The sequence below is a fragment of the Bos javanicus genome, chromosome X (genome assembly GCF_032452875.1).
Source record: "Bos javanicus breed banteng chromosome X, ARS-OSU_banteng_1.0, whole genome shotgun sequence".
NCBI classification, from domain to species: Eukaryota; Metazoa; Chordata; class Mammalia; order Artiodactyla; family Bovidae; genus Bos; species Bos javanicus.
Genome location: NC_083897.1, coordinates 3,158,488 through 3,175,068, shown reverse-complemented (window position 1 = coordinate 3,175,068; position 16,581 = coordinate 3,158,488). Strand labels below are relative to the sequence as shown.

At 42.4% G+C, this 16,581-nt stretch overlaps 1 long non-coding RNA gene across 7 annotated transcripts in view; it reads right to left on the bottom strand.

Moving 5' to 3' along the window:
* LOC133242330 (uncharacterized) overlaps positions 1–16,581 on the bottom strand; it is an 89,576-nt gene that overhangs the window by 33,147 nt on the left and 39,848 nt on the right. The gene's annotated exons all lie outside the window — the stretch shown is intronic.

Below are 16,581 nucleotides of genomic sequence, written 5' to 3'. Positions count from 1 at the left end.
TGACCCACCTTCCCTCTCGGGGTCTCTGTTTCCCCACGGTGAAAGTGAAGGGCTGGGACTTCCCTGGCGGTCCAGTGGTTAAGACTCTGAGCTACCACTGCAGGGGGTCAATCCCTGGAAGGGGAACTGAGATCCCACATACTGAACAGTGAAAGTGAAAGTGAGTCGCTCAGTCGTGTCCCATTATTTGCAACCCCATGGACTATACAGTTCGTGGAATTCTCCAGGCCAGAATACTGGAGTAGGTAGCCTTTCCCTTCTCCAAGGGATCTTCCCAACCCAGGGATTGAACGCAGGTCTCCTGCATTGCAGGCAGTTTCTTTACCAACTGAGCTATGAGGGAAGAGCGGCAAAAAACCAAAACAAAACAAAATAAAAAACAACAACAACAACAAAAACCACATAAACAAGTGAAGGGCTGGTCTCAGTTGTTTCTCTGGCTCCTCTGGCTGGAACACTCTGATTCTTTGACTTCTGGCTTATCTCTGCTCTTCTTGTAGCTGTATTGATATTCTCCTACATTCATACAAATGGGGGAACCTGACTACATTCTTTTACAAGCTAATGATAACAGGGGAAAAAATCCAAGGAACCTGAACAATCACAAAATATGATCAGTAAAAGAAAAGGAGAGTCAAAAGGAAAAAAATGTGATTGGCTTCTTGCTACTAATGTCCGTGCCCAGCCGTGCAACACTAAGGCTGCGTTCCCTGGAGATCAAATCAATGGCTCAAAAGGGGAAAACAAACCACCTTTTTTCTCTGGTCAAATCAAGATTTTCTACTCCAATAAAAATAAAATTAAGTAAAAATAAAGAATAACTTAAAAAAATCAAGACTTATTCCCTGTCCCTGCTAACTTTTGAGGAGACAGTGAATATGTTCCTCTCTCTGTAACATCCCTCACAGTTGTCATAAGCATTAAGAGTATTTTAACATATATAAAAGAATATATGCTTAATTATTATTCTAACTCACCAACTATTCTCACCAAACTTTCAGAACTTCATGGGCAGGGGGAGATTAGACTAGGGACCGTATGCCCTGTCCACCTTCTTCCATGCTGCCTGCTTGCAACAATTTACCAGTGTCAACGCCTGGATTCCTCACTCCTAGTCTGAAGTTTAAAAATACTTTTGAGTGGGATTACAAAGAAAGATCATGCTGCCATTTCTACAAAAAGATGGTACAACTGATTTGTGTATACATCAGATCCTTTCAGTTCTTTTCCCAGGGTCAAGGATGGGATTATTCAGTCTTGTCTACACCCTCAACCCTCTTGTGACCAGATGGCTTTTAATTGTGTCCAGGTGGCCAGGGAGAGAGGTAAAAGTGGTGGTCAAGAAATTCCCTTGTTCATGTAGATCAGACCTAGGCCCATGAATCAATCACAGGTGCATGGACCCACACAGGAAGGTAGTTTAGCCAAATATTTCACCACACAGGCTGAGTCCCCCAACTTCAGTATTAAACATCATAGGCAAAGGCTCCAGTCTGGAGAATGGGTCAAGTTCTCAGTTTCTGCTTCAATCTGTGAGGCTGAGTCAGTCCCCTGAGTAGGGCACAGGGGACAGTACACTGCCTTCTGGTTCATGTACCAGGGCAGGTAGAGGCAGGGAGATGGTAATGGCTCAGCTGCCAGCCTTTTCAGCAGATGGTATCACCACCATGAGATAATTAGTGCGCAGTCCCACAGTGGGGCTGGGTATAGAGAATGAACAACTGAAATTGAAAATCAGATGAACAGAAATGTAGGGGAGATTGTGGCCCAGTTGTAAATGGTCATGCCTCAACATGAAAGGCTCCAATTGCATCAGCTCTAAAGATGCAGAGCTTTTTCCATTGGCATTTGGGTCTCAAACACTTAACTAGCTTCCTGCTGTTGAGTAGCTAAGTCATGTCTGACTCTTTGAGACCCCGTGTACTGTAGCCCGCCAGGCTTCTCTGTCCATGCGATTTCCCAGGCAAGAATGCTGGAGTGGATTGCAATTTTAGTCTCCAGAAGATCATCCTGACCCAGGGGTTGAACCTGCACCTCCTGCATTGGCAGGCGGATTCTTTACCACTGAGTCACCAGGGACGCCCAACTAGCTTCCTAGGTCTACTTTATTTCTGCTCTTTCTCAGAAAGCACTGTCTCTGCGATTCTTTCTTTGCAAAGGTTTGAACCATCTTGCAACTCAGTTCTCCTGCTCCCTGGGCAGCCCCTCAGCACACCTGCCTAGAGCCCTAGGTGCCATGGCCAGAAGCCCTTAGGAAGGAGCCTGCGCTTGCCCCAGCGCTTCCACCCTCTGCCTGTGTGCTGCTTTGCTTATTTAACCAAGGGCTGCCGTTGAATGTTACCAAGATGATAAACTGCACTTTTGACTGTTCCTTTGTTGTTTTAAACATCCTTTTGATGCACTAAGAGCCACTTATATATACATAAAATAAGTGGCCCTCTGTTTTATGAACCGTTAGACTGAAAATGTGTCAGCTCAAGTGCAATCTACCAATTTACTGATTGTTGGTCTATGACTAATCAACAGAAATGAGCTGTGTTACTGGCAGACGTGCCAACAGTTACTTCATTAGTTGTACGTGTCTGCGTGGAGCAAGAGGTTGTAAAATAACAGTGGTGAAGAAGACCAAGGCCCCAGCTAACCCCAGGCTAAGGGGGCCCTGGCTTGCTAAATGGGTGTGCAAGGGTCGTCCTACTGCCCTCAGTTCGGGGTAAGTCTGACCACTCGAGGCTGAGTTCCCTCCCTCACAGGAAATGAGTTGGTTTACCCTCCACCTAGAGTCTCTGATACTTGGCCATCGAGTTGCTTTTATTAATACAAGCAGGACTTTCAGAGTGACGTGCCTTTGGGGAGAAGGAGAAAAGACTATAAACATAAAAGAAAGGGAAACTGAATAAAAAAGGAAAGCCCTCCTGCAGTCGGAAGGTGGCTTCCTCCTTCACACTGGCTAAGTACACTGGATTCATAAACACTCTTATTGAATTGGGTTTCAGAGCTTCGACTTCATATTGACTTAGTAGATAGATAAGACAGAAGCAAACACAGCCTCTAGCGATCTGACTCCAGAGTGGGGCCACCAGGGCATGACCTGGCTGTACTGAGGACACAGGCAATGTTTGTTCTTAGCATGTCCCACTGCCTCTTTTGACACATTCTCCCCACCCCTTTTCAGCCCACTTCCCTGGGTCCCAGTGTCTCCTGCTGTTAATGCAAGTTCGTGCACCTGACAGTGAGGTTAAACAAACTGAAAAGGTGGAGTTTGGAATAGGGAAAGGTTTACTGCAGGCCCATGCCAGGGGGCGGGTGGCTCCTGCTCGAAAAAGCCTTGAGCTCTCTGAAGGGTTTCTACAAAGCACTTTTAAAAAGTCAGGTGGGGCACGGGGTCGACAGGTATGTGATCAACTCACACAGGATTCTCTGATGGCTAGGGAAGAGGATAGTGCCACAGGGGTTAAGTCCTTAGGCTCCGGGAGGCCTGGGGCTATGTGCTCCTGATCATCAAGTACTTAACATTTTCAATTTGGTGGGGGGTTTTCACATCTGTGTGAAAAGGAGTACGTCAAGGCTGTATATTGTCACCCTGCTTATTTAACTGATATGCAGAGTACATCATGAGAAACGCTGGGCTGGAAGAAGCACAAGCTGGAATCAAGATTGCTGGGAGAAATATAAATAACTTCAGATATGCAGATGACACCACCCTTATGGCAGAAAGTGAAGAGGAACTAAAAAGCCTCTTGATGAAGGTGAAAGAGGAGAGTGAAAAAGTTGGCCTAAAGCTCAACATTCAGAAAACTAAGATCATGTCATGTGGTCCCATCACTTCATGGGAAATAGATGGGGAAACAGTGGAAACAGTGTCAGACTTTATTTTTGGGGCTCCAAAATCACTGTAGATGGTGATTGCAGCCATGAAATTAAAAGACACTTACTCCTTGGAAGGAAAGTTATGAACAATCTAGATAGCATATTCAAAAGCAGAGACATTACTTTGCCAACAAAGGTCCGTCTAGTCAAGGCTATGGTTTTTCCAGTGCTCATGTATGGATGTGAGAGTTGGACTGTGAAGAAAGCTGAGTGCCGAAGAATTGATGCTTTTGAACTGTGGTGTTGGGGAAGACTTTGAGAGTCCCTTGGACTGCAAGGAGATCCAACCAGTCCATTCTAAAGGAGATCAGTTCTGGGTGTTCATTGGAAGGACTGATGCTAAAGCTGAAACTCCAATACTTTGGCCACCTCATGCGAAGAGTTGACTCATTGGAAAAGACTCTGGTGCTGGGAGGGATTGGGGGCAGGAGGAGAAGGGGACAACAGAGGATGAGATGGCTGGATGGCATCACTGACTCGATGGACATGAGTTTGAGTAAACTCCGGGAGTTGGTGATGGACAGGGAGGCCTGGTGTGCTGCGATTCACGGAGTCGCAAAGAGTCGGACACGACTGAGCGACTGAACTGAACTGAACTTTCACATCTGCAAAACAACTGAGGAAATCTGCATCAAATCCTATCATCTAGGTACTTCAGAGAGGAGCTAAAGCAGAGGACATGGGAGAAGAGCTCTCCTGGGAAGGCCTCATAAAGTCCTGCTTGTTACACCCCTGCCACTTGGCCCTGTAGAGTCATCTGACCTCACCTCTAATTTAAGCTGGGGTGCCAGGTCTTAGCACTGAGCTCCACTCCAAATCTGGCCTCTGCCTCAGATCAGAAGGTTTTGTTTCAGCCCTTCAGGGCCCAACTTCATAACGGGATATCCTCCTATGTGACATGTTTGCATTTTTTAAAGAGAGGTCTTCTGGAACTCCTTAGCCTAAATGAGTGATTCTAATGGTAGAAGTTTCTGCTATGACAAATCTTTAGTAAAAGACATTTGGGGTTCCTCAGGAGGGCAGTTCAAGAATTCCTTAAAAAGTCACCTTAGGGACTTCCCTGACAGTCCAGTGGTTGAAACTCCATGATTTCACTGCAGGGGATGTGGGTGCCATCAGGGAGTATGGGTGCGATCCGTGGATTGGTGGTGGTGGGGATGTGACTTTCTAGACAATTGTACTCATTCTTCTGTGTGAAGCTGGCTCGAGAATCAACAGGAAGGCTTCTGCGCAGGAGGCATGTGTCTAGAGGGCCACGGCTGTCCTGGTAGGTTTCTCAAGTGGTGAGAGAAGTGGTTTGAGAACAGTTCAGGCAGTCAGGGGTACTGCTTGCTGGTTTTAGAACTCTATGATGCTTGTTTAGAAATTATTATCTACTTCTTGCCTCTTCTGCTTTTTTTATCAGCAGAAACGGATGAAGAACTGGATAAGAAAAACCTTAGTAACTGTCAGTCATTTTACCAAAGGTGATTTCATTGCATATAGATTATACTGTTGCTACACTACTACAAAGCCTGCTTAGAAAACTAATGAAATTGGGGAGTAATTCTTAAGTAAAAAAGGATCTTAAATGAACTACTGATAGATACACCAATGTGATGAATCCTGAAGACATGATGCTGAGAGAAGCCAGTTTTAAAGTTCTCTACTGTATGATTCCATTTCTATGACTTTCTCAAAGAGAGAAAACTACAGTGATGGGAAACACATCAGTGGTTGCCAGGGTTTGGGGGGGTGTAACTACAAAGGGGCAGCATGAGGGAGTTTGGGGGGAATCCTGATATAGGCGTTTCCCTGGTGGCTCAGATAGTAAAGAATCTGCCTGCAATGCAGGAGACCCAGGTTCGATCCTTGGGTCGGGAAGATCCCATGGAGAAGTGAATGGTTACCCACTCCAGTATTCTTGCCTCAGAACCTAAAACCTTACGGAAGGTCAAGGTTTTTAACCTGGCCAATTTAGTAATTTAGATATTAAATCATAAAACCAAAGCAAACTTCCAAATGATCTCTTTTGCAGACAAAAAATTTGTGAGGACTTTAAAAAAAAAAAAAAAAGCCAATGTTGCCAAGATTAAATTTGAGTCACTAAAGAAAAAAAAAAAACTACTATTAAGGGGAAATGTGCTTTCCCCACTGTTTGTTTAGTCCTCTGTGAAATGAGGTTTCTCTTTGATCAGAGCAAGTGATAAGTTCAAGATGTTCCAGGTCTGAAGAACAAGCAGGAAAAGAGCTTTTAGGAAAAGATCATAAAAACCCTCTAAGCTCTTCTTAAGGAAGATGTTGAATCTTAAGGTGGCGTATCCGTTTGGAGCCCTTGGCCGAGCAATGGAATGGGGTTTGCAGCCAATCGTCCACAGCCTCTCATTCCCCCTCAGCGTTTCTCAATGGTCTGAGCCTTCTGGTTGCCCAGGGTTAGGGGTGACAGCTGTTCACTATACAGACTTAACAGGCCCATTCAGATCTCAGACATTGACTGTATGAAGAATGATCAGGCTGGTGATTCCTGTTTTGGAAGGGCTAGGGTATGGAGAGGTTAGAGATACCCTATTTTGATTTTCTAGTGTGGTTCTCCAAGATGAAGATTTATATAGCAAATGTTTGTTATTTCATGAAAGTGATTTTCAATTACATTTGGTCATTGAGAATTTCCAGAAGGTGAACAATACCTCTTTGGATTATTACAGGCTCCCAAAGGGACTGTATCCCCAAGTTGGGGGAGTTACTGTTCTTCATAACTATCTACTCTGTAGTCAGATGGCCAACTAGTTTCATGCCCGCAAATGAGCCAGATTCCATAGTTCAGCTTCTGGCGAAATATTCAAGGCCCCAGTTGTTTTTTTTTTTTTTTAATTGAACTTTGTATTTTGAGATCATTGTAGAGTCACATGCAATTGTAAGAAATCATGCAGTGATACACCATGCATACTTTACCCAGTTTCCCAAAGTGGGAACAGCTAATAAAACTGTAGTACAATACCACAACCATGGCACCAATACTGCCCATGAACCATTGATCCTGCCTAGATATCCCCAGCTTTACCTGTAATCATTTGTTTGTATATGTCTGTGGATTGAGTTGTTTGCAATTCTATCACATGTGTAGGTTCATGAATCAACCAATAAGGTCAGAACTGTACGATCACAAGGATCCTTCCAGCTGCTCCCTGTGCATTCATACTTACCTTCTATCTACCCCATTTTCTAACCCCTGTGGCACCCACTAACTGTCCTCCATCACTATACAGTTTGTCATTTCATTAGTATTATATAAACAATCATACAGTATATAACTCTTTAAGACGTATTCATCCAAGTTATTACATGAACGGATACCCTATTTCTTTTTATTGCTGAGTAGTATTCCATGGCACATATGTCCTGCAGTTAATTTAAACATTAATATGTTGAAGAATACACATATGAATGATCCAGTTTCTCTGCATCCTCTCCAGCATTTGGTATCAATATTTTTTATTTTAGCTGTTCTGATAGGTGTGTCAAAGCTATGGTTTTTCCAGTGGTCATGTATGGATGTGAGAGTTGGACTATAAAGAAAGCTGAGCATTGAAGAATTGATGCTTTTGAATTGTGGTGTTGGAGAAGACTCTTGAGATTCCCTTAGACTGCAAGGAGATCAAACCAGTCCATCCTAAAGGAAATTGGTCCTGAATATTCATTGAAAGGACTAATGCTGAAGCTGAAACTCCAGTACTTTGGCCACCTCATGCGAAGAACTGACTCATTGGAAAAGACTCTGATGCTGGGAGGGATTGGGGGCAGGAGGAGAAGGGGACAACAGAGGATGAGATGGTTGGATGGCATCACTGACTCAATGGACATGAGTTTGAGCAAGCTTTGGGAATTGGTGATGGACAGGGAAGTCTGGCATGCTGCAGTCCATGGGATCGCAAAGAGTCGGACACGACTGAGTAACTGAACTGAAGTGATAGGTGTGTAGTAATATCAGACTGTGGCTGTGATTTGCACTTTCCTGATGACTAATGATGTTGAATATCTTTTCATGTGTTATGTGTCATCTGTATATCCTCTTTAGTGAAAAGTTTGTTTATATCTTCTGTCCATTTTCTAACAGGATTGTTTGAGTTTTCAGAGTTCTTTATATATTCTGGATAAAAATCCTTTTCACAGATGTATAGAACAGTCTTTTGGACTCTGTGGGAGAGGGCGAGGGTGGGATGGTTTGGGAGAATGGCATTGAAACATGTATATTATCATATGTGAAACGGATCGCCAGTCCAGGTTTGATGCATGATACAGGGTGCTCGGGGCTGGTGCACTGGGATGACCCAGAGGGATGGGATGGGGAGGGAGGTGGGAGGGGGTTCAGGATGGAGAACACATGTGCACCCGTGGCAGATTCATGTCAATGTATGGCAAAACCAATACAATATTGTAATTAGCCTCCAAAAAATAAAGAAATAAAATAATTTTCAGATATGTACTTTGCAAATAATCTCTCTAGTTTGTAGCTCATATTAATAGGATCTTTCATAGAACAAACTTCATTATTTTGATGAAATGCGATTAATAGTTTTTCCTTTTATGGATCATGTTTGTGGTTATTGAGTCTAAGAACACTTTGTTGAGCCCTAGACCATGAAGATTTTCTCCTGTGGCTTTTGTTCTACAAGTTTCATAGTTTTACACTTTAAGTCTGTGATCCTTGTTGAATTAGTCTTTATATACAGTGTGATGTTTAGGTCAAAATTCACTTATTTTGCCCATGGATGTCAATTGCTCCTGCACTATTTGTTTAAAAGGCTATCCTTCCTCCACTGAACTGATTTGATAACTTTCAAAAATCAATTGAACAAATTAGTGTGGATGTGTTTCTGGGTTCTCTATTCTGTTCCATTTATCTGTGTTATCATACTGGCTTAATTACTGTAGCTATATTGTAAGCCTTTACATTGGTTTATGCTTTATAAAAGTTTGCTCTTTATAAAAGTCATTTTTAGCTCCTCTAGGTCCTTTGCTATTTCATATAATTTGGCGGGGGGTGTTGCACAGAGTGGCTTGTGGGATCTCAGTACCCTGGTCAGGTACTGAACCCGGGTCACAGCAGTAAAAGCACGGAATCCTAACCACTAGGCAATCAGGGAATTTCTTCCACATAAATTTTATAATAAGCCTATCTCTGTCTACAAAAATCCTTGCAGGGGTTCTGATAGAGACTTCATTAACCTATAAATCAATCTGCGGAGAACCGACATCTTTAGTATGTTTAATCTTCCAGTCCATGAACACAGTCAATCTCAAGTTCTTTCATTAATGTTTTGTAATTTTCAGCATACAAATCCTGTACCTGCTTTGTTAAGTTTATACCTAAATATTGATATTTCATTGTCTTTGGAGCAATTGTAAATGGTGTTATTTTAGATTTCCAATTACTATATAGAAATGCAACTGATTTTTGTGTTGATTTTATATCATATGGACTTGCTGAGTTCAATGTTTAGTTCTAGGTTTTTTTTTTTTTAAAGATTTCTTGTGATTTGTTGTGCAGATGATCAAATTTTCTGCAAGACAGTTTTGCTTGATTATTTCTAATCTGTATTTTTTTAATTTCTTTTTCTTATCTTGTTATACTGTCCAGAACTTCCAGCACAATGTTGACTAGAAACGATAAGAACAGACATGCTTCCCTCGTTCCAATCTTAAGAGGGAAAGCATTCAGTCTTTCACCATTAAACATAATGTTAGCTGTTATGTTTAGATGTTCTTTATGAAGTTAAGGAAGTCCCCCTCTACCCCTAGTATACTGAGGGTTTTTATCATGAATAAGTGTTGAATTTTATCAAATGTGTTTTTCTTTGCTAATTGATATGGGCATGTGGATGGGGCTTCCCTGGTGGCTCAGGAGGTAAAGAATCCTCCTGCAATGCAGGAGACCTGGGTTCAATCCCTGGTTCAGGAAGATGCCCTGGAGAAGGGAAGGGCAACCCACTCCAGTATTCTTGCCTGGAGAGTACCATGACAGAGGAGCCTGGTGGGCTACAGTTCATGGGGTCGTAAAGAATCAGATATATATGGTAGCCTATGTTGACTGATTTTTTTTCAAGTTTTATATGTTGATTTTAAAAATATTGAACCAGATTTGCATACCTTAATAAATCGCACTTGGTCGTGGTGTATAATTCTTTTATACATTGTTGGTTTCATTTTGCTAATGTTTTGTTGAACATTTTTCTAAGTTCATGAGATATTTGTCTATAGCTTTCTCCCTTTTCTGCACTTTGATTTTAGTATGCTTCTGGGACTCTGACATGGATCTTTTGTAATTTCCCACAGGTTTCAGAGGCTCTATTTTTTTTCCAGTCTATGTTTTTCTGTGTTGCTCAGATTGAGTAAATTCTATTGGTGTATCCTCAAGTTCACTGATTCTATCCTTTGTCATCTCCACTACACTATTGAACTTAACCAGCAAGTTTTTAATTTCTGCTATTGTATTCTTCAGTTTTATAATTGCTGTTTCTTTTTTATAACTTGGTGTTTCTTTGCTCTGACTTCCTATTTTTTTTGCCTTCATTTTTTGGAAGAGACATGGCAATTGCTTATTGAAGCTTTTTTGTGGTGCTGCATTAAAATCCTTGTCAGATAATTCTCAGTATGGTACTGGCACAAAAACAGAAATATAGACCAATGGAACAAGATAGAAAGCCCAGAAATAAACACATGCACCTATGGGTACCTTATTTTTGACAGAGGAGGCAAGAATATACAAAGGGGCAAAGACAGCCTCTTCAATAAATGGTCCTGGGAAAACTGGACAGCTACATGTAAAAGAATGAAATTAGAATACTTCCTAACAGCACACACAAAGATAAACTCAAGATGGATTAAAGACCTAAAAGTAAGACCAGAACCTATAAAACTCTTAGAGGAAAACAGGCAGAACACTCGATGACATAAATCAAAGCAAGATCCTCTATGACCCACCTCCTCCTACTGCTGCTGCTGCTAAGTCGCTTCAGTCGTGTCCGACTCTGTGTGACCACATAGACAGCAGGCCACCAGGCTCCCCCATCCCTGGGATTCTCCAGGCAAGAACACTGGAGTGGGTTGCCATTACCTTCTCCAGTGCATGAAAGTGAAAAGCGAAAGTGAAGTCGCTCAGTTGTGTCTGACTCTTAGCAACCCCATGGACTGCAGCCTACCAGGCTCCTCCGTCCATGGGATTTTCCAGGCAAGAGTACTGGAGTGGGGTGCCATTGCCTTCTCCAGACCCATCTCCTAGAGTAATGGAAATAAAAACAAAAGTAAACAAGTGGGACCTGATGAAACTTAAAAGCTTTTGCACAGCAAAGTTAACTATAAGCAAGGTGAAAAGACAACCCTTAGAATGGGAGAAAATAATAGCTAATGAAACAACTGACAAAGGATTAGTTTCCAAAATATACAAGCAGCTCCTACAACTCAATACCAGAAAAACAAACAATCCAATCAAAAAGTGGGAAAAAGACCTAAACAGACATCTCTCCAAAGAAGACATACAGATGTCTAACAAACACATGAAAAGATGCTTTACATCACTCATTATTAGAGAAATGCAAATCAAAACTATAATGAGATATCACCTCACACTGGTCAGAATGGCCATCATCAAAACGTGTACAAACAATAAATGCTGGAGAGGGTGTGGAGGAAAGGGACTCCTCTTGCACTGTTGGTGGAAATGTAAATTGACACAGCCACTATGGAAGATGGTATGGAGATTTCTTAAAAAACTGGGAATAAAACCACCATACGACCCAGCAATCCCACTCCTAGGCATATACCCCGAGGAAACCAAAATTGAAAAAGACACATGTATCCCATTGTTCACTGCAGCACTCTTTACAATAGCTAGAATATGGAAGCAAACTAGATGTCCATTGACAGATGAATGGATAAAGAAGTTGTGGTATATATACACAATGGAATATTACTCAGAAATAAAAAGGAATGCATTTGAGTCAGTTCTAATGAGGTGGATGAAGCTAGACCTATTATACAGTGAAGTGAGTCAGAAAGAGAAAGATAAATATTGTATTCTAACACACATATACAGAATCTAGAAAAACGGTACTGAAGAATTTATTTACAGGGCAGCAATGGAGAAACAGACATAGAGAATAGACTTACGGACATGGGGAGAGGTGGAGAAGGCAATGGCACCCCACTCCAGTACTCTTGCCTGGAAAATCCCATGGACGGAGGAGCCTGGTAGGCTGAAGTCCATGGGGTCTTGAAGAGTTGGACACGACTGAGTGACTTCACTTTCACTTTTCACTTTCATGCATTGGAGAAGGAAATGGCAACCCACTCCAGTGTTCTTGCCTGGAGAATCCCAGGGACGGGGGAGCCTGGTGGGTTGCCTCTATGGGGTCACACAGAGTCGGACATAACTGAAGTGACTTAGTAGCAGCAGCAATGTAAGTTTCCATGTTACTCTTTCCATAATCTCACCCTCTCCTCCCCTCTCCCCATGCTGCTAAGTCTGCTACTAAGTCACTTCAGTCGTGTCTGACTCTGTGCGACCCCATAGATGGCAGGCCACCAGGCTCCCCGTCCCTGGGATTCTCTAGGCAAGAGTACTGGAGTGGGGTGCCATTTCCTTCTCCAATGCATGAAAGTGAAAAGTGAAAGTGAAGTCGCTCAGTCGTGTCCGACTCTTAGTGACCCCATGGATTGCAGCCTACCAGGCTCCTCCGTCCATGGGATTTTCCAGGCAAGAATACAGGAGTGGGGTGCCATTGCCTTCTCCGGAAACTTACATTGTTATGCTATGCTATGCTATGCTAAGTCACTTCAGTCGTGTCTGACTCTGTGAGACCCCATAGACGGCAGCTCACCAGGCTCCCCGTCCCTGGGATTCTCCAGGCAAGAACACTGGAGTGGGTTGCCATTTCCTTCTCCAATGCACGAAAGTGAAAAGTGAAAGTGAAAGTGAAGTCGCTCAGTCGTGTCCAACTCTTAGCGACCCCATGGACTGCAGCCTAACAGGCTCCTCCGTCCATGGGATTTTCCAAGCAAGAGTACTGGAGTGGGGTGCCATACATATGTAAAATAGATAGCCAAAGGGAATTTGCTGTATGGCTCAGGAAACTCAAACAGGGGCTCTGTATCAACCTAGAAGGGTGGGATGGGGAGGGAGATGGGAGGTTTCAAAAGGGAGGGGACATATGTATACCTATGGCTTATTCATGTTGAGGTTTGACAGAAAACAACAAAATTCTGTAAAGCAATTATCATTCAGTAAAAAAATAATAAATCCTTGTCAGATAATCCTAACATCTGATTCATCTTGGTAGTGATGTCAGTTGATTGTCTTTTCTCACTCTAGTTGTGATTCTCTCGTTCTTGGTATGATGGGTGATTTTTCATTGTATTCTGGACATTTGGCTCCTATGTTAGGAGACAATTTAAATCTTTTATTTGAGTGGACAATGTTTAGTTTTAGCACACAAATCTTAGCCTACTTTGTAGGCTGTGGTTTCAATGACAATTTACTTTTCAGAGCCTCTGTGGTGCAATTTTGTTCAGCTTGGTTAACATGGTGCTGACGGGGACCTCACTGGTCCCTGCTGGTGCTGCCTGAAGGAGCAGAAGATGCTTCACCAGGCTGCGCTGCCTCATGTCTCTAGGTGGAGGAGGTGAGTCTCTAGTCTTTAAAAACAGCACATCTTACCTGGCTTTGCTTATTCTGGTGGCAACTCCCCCACCCCTTGCCAGTGCTGTATGCCTGGTATATCTTTTGGGGAGAAGGGAATCCTTAAGATCATAAGGACAAAAGGCTTCCTGAGCCAGACTGCTTGTTCCAATAGGATTTCCCCTTGATGGTGCCCTGTTTGCACAGTATCTTTTCGAGGCCTAGGGGAGTCTCTGGCCTGGTGGGAAAGGAAAGCACTTCTCCTGACTGCTTATTGTCAGTGGGGCTCCCTGCTACATTTCCTTGCTGGAGTTGCCATGTTCACTTGGTATTGTCAGCAGGACTCCCATTCAATCCAGAGGAGCCTACCTGAGCAACCATCTGTTGCTAGGTTGGGAGCTGGGAAATGCTGGGCCTGTGTTGCCTTCTGTTGGGTGTTAAGTCATAAGGCTACCATGGTGTTTCTCCAGTCCTGGAATTCCCAGCCACTATGCCTTCTTCTTTACCTCTTTTAGAATTCTCCTTTGGTTGCCTCTTGAATTATTTCTAGGATTCATAATTATACTCAGCTGAGAGGAATAGGGAGCAATGAGTCTATGCCATCTTGTCCAGACTGAAAGTAGAAGTCCAATTTCACATTGGTTTCTGCTTCTGCTTCTCCTAGGAATGACTCTGGCTTTCATCTGCCACCCTTCTCTTGGTAAAGAGATGCTCAGGAGGCTTTGCTTTGGGTAATATAACAAGTTCTCAGTTCAGGAGGGTTTTTTCTGTTTATGACTGTGGTCTGTTTGTTTTTTAGAAGAAAGGCTGGCAGAGACCAGCCCTGAAGCAGCAACTGTGTTACCATGGGGAAGCACTCTTGATTGGAGGCTGAATCAGCTGTGGATCTGTCTGGCCTATATGACACTCTAGTGGCCCTGTACTCACAGGATCATATTTTGAGGAGTCAGAACAACCAAAATTTGGCATTAATATTTCCAGACAGGATGTAGGCAGAAAATCAGAAAATAAGATTTTAAAATATTCTCCTTTCTCTGCAGAAAACCTTGGCATATCAGTGTGCAGCATACTCTGTGCAGCACCGATCTTCAAGGAAAACAAGAGGCCACTGGAGAAGACTGCCCGTTCCAGTACGCTGAATCGTGACCCCCAGAGATGTCCACGTCCTAATCCTTGGGATCTGTGAAGATATTACCTTACATGGACTTTGCAGGTGTGATTAAGTTAAGGATTTAAGATGGGGATATTATCCTGGATTATCCAGGTGGGCCTAATCTAATTACAGAGTCCACATAAGGGAGAAACAGCAGGGTTAGAATTAACGAAGGCAATGTGAAGCAGGGGTCAGACACCCAGAGAGAGGTTTGAAGATGCTATGTGCTGGCTTTGAAGATGGAAGAAGGGGCCAGGAGCCAAGGAATGCCTGGGGCTTCTGGAAGCTGAAAAATGGATAATTTTAGACTTCTAATCTCCAGAAGTGTAAGATAATACATTTATGTTGTTTTAAGCCATGAAGCTTGTGGTAATTTATTATAGTAGCAACAGGAAGTAATACACTAACAGAGGGCAAGGAAGGGTCATGATGGGGGTGGAAGGTCAAAGAGTACTGTAGAGTAGTAGGAAGATGGCTGCTGTTTAAATGTTTGCTGCACAAGTTTCATGTTTAAAACTCCAGTCTGAGAGGAGACTGATTCAAAGTCTAGACCATGGCTGAAAATTAGAACTTTTTATGATGATGGGAAGGTTCTGTATCTGCACTTTCCAATACACTAGCCATTATTAGGCACATGTGACTACTGAGAACCTGAAATGTGGCTAGGGCTAATGAGGAAATGAATTTTTAATCTGATTTACTTAATTACATTTAAATTTCAAAAGTTTCATGTAGCTAGTGGCTGCTTGTATTGGACTAAGCAGGTCTCTACCATTAAAAAGAGCATGGATAAGGTAAATACAAACTTATTCATTCAATTCTTCAATGCTAGAAAACTAGCTTGCCAAAAACAGCTTGTATCAAATTAAAGAAGCACCAACACTTCTCTGGAGATCAGATTTCTCATAACCTCTGCCATAATACAAGCACAAACCTGGAAGAGGAAAAAACATCTAAACAAACTGCCAAACTGCTATCATAAAATCCATGAACTTCACAGGAGATATATGAGGTCAGCCCTTGGTGAAACATCTATACATTAGAAGAACCTAGAATACACTGGTCCCAGCCTCTGACACCAAAAAGAGTAAAGCTGGAAACGAAACAAGATAGAATTTCAAAAGCACAGAAATCTGGGACCCATTTAACAGGGAAAGACATATTACTACATGCCTCAGAGGTCCAGGGCAAAAGCAGATGGTCATAATGGCGACTCTGAGTCACAAAGCAAGGTTATATTATGTTCTGAGCCATCTGTTTAAGAAGGCAAACAGTGAATGATGCAATTTAAAAAAGAAAGAAAACCTTAACAAAGAAAATGGGTAAATGCAAAATAAAACAAAAAACTATGTTTCCAGTGTCATGCAAAACCCCTACTTTTTTTCTTAAACTTTTTATTTTGTACTGGAGTATAGCTAGTTAACAACATTGTGATAGTTTCAGGTGAGTGCCAAAGGGACTCAGCCATACATACACATGTATCCATTCTCTTCCAAACCCCCTCCCATCCAGGATGCCACATAATACTGAGCAGAGTCCCATGTGCTATATAGTCATTCCTGCTGGTTATCCATTTTGAATACAGCAGTGTGTACATGTCCATCCCAAACTTTCTAACTATCCCCCCTCTTTCTCCTGGTAACCATACGTTCATTCTCTAAGTCTGTGAGTCTCTGTTTTGTAGGTTTATTTGTATCATTGCTTTTTAGATTCCATGTATAAGTGATATCATATAATTCCTATGTCTGACTTACTTCACTTTGTATGGCAATCTCTAGGTCCATCCATGTTGAAAATGACATTTGTTGTGTTCTTTTTAATGGCTGAATACTATTACACACACACACACACACACACACACACCACATCTTCTTCATCCATTCACCCATTGATGGACATAAAGGTTGCT